The sequence below is a fragment of the Chinchilla lanigera genome, unplaced genomic scaffold (genome assembly GCF_000276665.1).
Source record: "Chinchilla lanigera isolate Chin_1 unplaced genomic scaffold, ChiLan1.0 scaffold00094, whole genome shotgun sequence".
Classification (NCBI taxonomy): domain Eukaryota; kingdom Metazoa; phylum Chordata; class Mammalia; order Rodentia; family Chinchillidae; genus Chinchilla; species Chinchilla lanigera.
In genome coordinates this window covers 7,023,868-7,028,215 of record NW_004955495.1, presented here as the reverse complement: position 1 = coordinate 7,028,215, position 4,348 = coordinate 7,023,868, and positions in this window count along the sequence as shown.

Sequence of the window (4,348 nt, the reverse complement as noted above, 5' to 3'; positions counted from 1 at the left end):
AAAAAAAAAAAAAAAAAGGAAGAACCCTGCAAGGAGACCTAGGAGCCTGTGAAGGGGCAGATAAGGGGCCTGAAGCCCATGAGACTGATGCGGGAAGGCAGAGCTGCCGAGAAGCCTGTCCCGAGACCTGTGAGGTGAGACGCATGAACTCAGGAAGGAGCCATGAGGAACCAAAGCCTCGAAGAAAATGGAACCACGATGGAACCCGGGGGGAGACCTGCAAGGGAGCCCAAACCCAGGCAGGAGCTGCATCCACGAAGGAGCCTGTGAAGAAACCCGTAAGAATAACCTGGCCAGCGGAAAACACGCGAGAGCGCTAAGAGGACTGGAGCCCGGGGAGAACCTGCGCAGAAGCCAGTGAGGGCACCCATGACCCAGCAAGGAGCCTGGGAATACACAGCTAAGGGAACAAGCCTAAAAAGGCCGCGGAGACGGCTGTGGGAGAACCTGAGCCCGTGAAGGAAGCTGTGGAGAGCCCATCAGGAATTCTAGATGTGTCAAGAAATCCCTGAGGCAACCTATAAGGACGCCAAAACTCAGGAAGAAACCTACAGACTCCCTTGAGGGAATCAAGAACCATCAAGAACTCAGGAGAAAAAAAAAAAAAAAAAGAACACAGGAGGCTGAGGCAGGAAGATTTCTCCGAGCTCAAGGCCAGCCAGGATTACAGAGTGAGACTCTGTCTCAAAAAATAAATTAATCAACTAATTAATTAATTAATTAATTAAAGAAACCTGTAGTCTGGCGTGGTGGCACACACCTGTAATCCCAGCACTTGAGGGGTTAAGGCAGGAGGATTGCCTTGAGTTCAAGCCCAGTTTGGGCTACATAATGAGTTCAAGACCACACTGAACTACACAAAGAGACCTTGTCTCAGAAATTTTGGGGAGGTTAGGGATGTGGTAGAGCTCTTGCCTTGCATACACAAGGCCCTGGGTTCAATCTCCAGCACCACAAAAACAAAACAAAAAAAAAATTTTTTTAAGTGGATGTGAGCTAAGTGTGGTGGCGCACACCTGTAATCCCAGCACTCAGGAGGCTGAGGCAGGAGGACCATTGCAAGTTCAAGGCCAGCCTGGGCTACAAGGTGAGTTCAAGGCCAGCCTGAATTGCATAGTGAGGGGCTGGGGATTTAGCTCATCGACACAGCGCCTGCCTGGCAAGCACAAGGTCATGAGTTTGATTCCTGGTGCCGGAAAAAAAAAAAGAATTGCATAGTGAAACCCTGACTCAAAAAGACAAAAAAAAAAAAAGTGGATGTTGCACTGTTGTTGCACAGTCTCCACGTGGCTGGCCTGAGTCCGCCGATGGAGAGAACCGTAAGTTTCCTACAGCTGCTGTGACAGATGGCCACAGCCCATGGACTTGAGGAACACAATTCTAGAAGTCAGAAGTCTAAGGTCAAGGCTATGTCCCTCCTGAGGCTCCAGGCGAATCCCAGTCCCTGTCCAGCTCCTACAGGCGCCCTCAGCCCTTGGCTTGCGGCCCCTTCCTCCACCTGTAGAGCTGACAGCTCAGAGTCTTCATCCTCTCTCGGCTTCTCACCCTCCTGCGCCCTCTCAGGGGTGGGGCCGGGGGACACTGGGCCGTTGGTGACGCCGTTCCCAACTGGCGACAAGGCCTTGATGCCCTGTGAGTCCAGAGCTCTCCCTGTTCCTGCATGAGGACTTCTCAGGGGCAGGAAGCCGCTTCTTCCAGAGCTCTGCCTGAGAGACTTTGGGGATGTAGGGAAAGCACTGCTGCCTAGGCCAGAGGCCAAGACCCAGGCTACACCCAGCCTGAGCCACATACGACCTCACTCCCACACGCCCTAGGATCACGGCACAGCCCTTCTGCCGTTCTGTCCCGTGTGTGTCCTCAGGAACAGGAAGTCTTAGTCCCAGTCCCCCACTGTCCCTGGACCTTGTCATCTGTGACGGCTAAGCTTCCCGAAGTCCTCACTGTGTGAGGGCTCAGCACAGTCACGTAGCTCCCACAGCCGTGCAGGGAGAGCTGGGCGCGGACTGAGGGCCGACTCAGCGGTGGCCAAGAGCAACCACAACTCAAACTGCCTTGGCAAAACCAGGATCTGCTGGTTCCTGCTACTGGAAAGTCAGAGTATTCCGGGCATGGTGGTGCACGCCTGTAATCCCAGCACTCGGGAGGCTGAGGCAGGAGGATCGTTTCGAGTTCGAGACCAGCCTGGGCTAGAAAGTGAGCTCAAGGCCAGCCTGAACTGCATAGCAAGACCCTGTCTCAAAAAGACAAAAAAAAAAGTCAGAGTAGATCCACCTTGAGCCCCAGCTCGATCCAGGACCCAAAATAGCACCCCAGCTCTGCCATTTGTCCTGAGAGACTGTGCACAAGGCCTGACCTTTTCCCAGCCTCAGTTTCTTCATTTGAGTAGAAACGGCCACATCACACTGGTGTGATCGCATCACTCAGAGGGCTGAGGCAGAAGGATCACAAACTGGAGGGGCACACAGTGAGGTCAAGGCCAGGCTGAACTCCCTGAAAGACCCTGTGTCTTAGTTACTTCCCTCTCGTTGCTGAGACAAAATAGCGGACACCAGCTGGGCATGGTGGCGCGTGCCTGTAATCCCAGCACTCGGGAGGCTGAGGCAGGAGGATTGTTGCAAGTTCAAGACCAGCCTGGACTACAAAGTGACCTCAAGGTCAGCCTGAACTGCATAGAGAGACCCTGTCCCAAAAGGAACCACCACCCCCCCCAAAAAAAAGCTGACACTCAAAGTTAAAAGGGAAAGGTTTACTTAGCTAACAGTTTGTAGAGGTTTCAGTTCATGATTGGCTGGCTCCAATCACGGCAGACAAGGACCACAAAGGAGGAAGGGTTTATGGTGGTCAGAAGGTAACAAAGCAGGCAACGGCAAAGACAAGCCTCTTTCAGTCCCTCACGTTGTATCCAGGCTACCGGGGCTTAGGGCGCGGCCAAACAAATCGGCGGGCTGGTTTAGTAATCACCCACCCTTAATCTAGCATCGGGCCATGAATCAGTCACACACTCTAGACTCCGCCATCTCTGAAAAAGCTCCCTCTGGGCACATGAGGCTTTGCGGGGACAGCTAGTCTCAAGCCATTACACCGTGTCTCAAGGGAAAAAAAACTGCCAGGGGATGCGATGAGGTGACCGGGACCCTGACACACATCAGCGCGGGGTGACTGTTTATTCTTGTTGCCTTGGCCTGAGTAAATAAACATTCTCACGGCACAACCGGGGATTTCGGCGCAACTTCCTGGATTGAGGCAGCGAGGAGCAAACGTGCGCTGCCACCAGGGGGCGGCAAAGCACCAACGACGCAGCCCAGCTCGCAGCCGCCGCCTCCCGGGCCGCCGACACCTAACAGAGCGCGCCCTGGAAACGCTCTGGGCCAGGGGAAGCCACAGACCCGGCGGGGCCGGGATGGGGAGGTAAGGGGTTCTCTGCAGAGAAAAACTGGGCCTCCCTCCAGGCGATTTCTATGGGGGGGTTCATTTTGTTTGTGGGTTTGTTTTGTTGTGTTGTGTTGTGTTGTGTTGTGCAGTGCAAGCCGGCCTTGAAGTCACTGTGTAGCGCAGGTTGGTTTCAAACTCCTAGTGATCCTCCTGCCTCAGCCTCCGGAGTGTTGGGATTATAGATGTGCTCCACTAAGACTGGTTTAGGAATGATTGTTGTTACAATTTGACAGACAAGCTGCTGGAGAGAACACCCATGCCCCACTGGCCGAGGTCACAGAGGCTATGAGTGACATCTGCTCCAGGCCCTCTGATCCTGAGTCACAAGTCAGGCAGGGCTCAGGGTCACCAATCCTCAACCCCCACAGGCGAGGTTGAGGTGAGGTTGGGACCCTGGCACACAGCAGGACCTCGATAAACGCGAGTGCAATGCACACGTTGGTGACGCAGGGCCCCCAGCGAAGCAGCGGAGGCCTCGCCTCCCTCTGCCTCAGGTTCCAGCCCACCAGGTGCAACCAGGAGGCGGCTGCAAGCTTGGGCGGGTCCCTGCCTCATGTGACTGTGAGGGATAGTGCCAGGGGTCCACAGAAGCACAGCCTGTCCCCAGGGGGTGAAAATTCCAGCCAATTCTCCCTGGGAGGCTGGTTGCTTTGGGAGTGGCCATCTGAGCAGTAGCTGGTGATCATAATGTGATAGGGCCAAGTGTGGTGGCCCACCTCCGTCTTTGCAGCACTCAGGAGGCTGAGACAGGAGGATCCACGCAAGTTGGAGGCCAGTGTGGGGCAAGGCCTGCCTGGGCTACCTGTCTCAAGAAAAAAAAAAAAAATTCAAGTAGGGCCAGGTGCAGTTCAGTGGTGAGCCCGTCTTTAGCACCACATAAAAAATTCACATAACATAAAATTACCTACCAGCCACC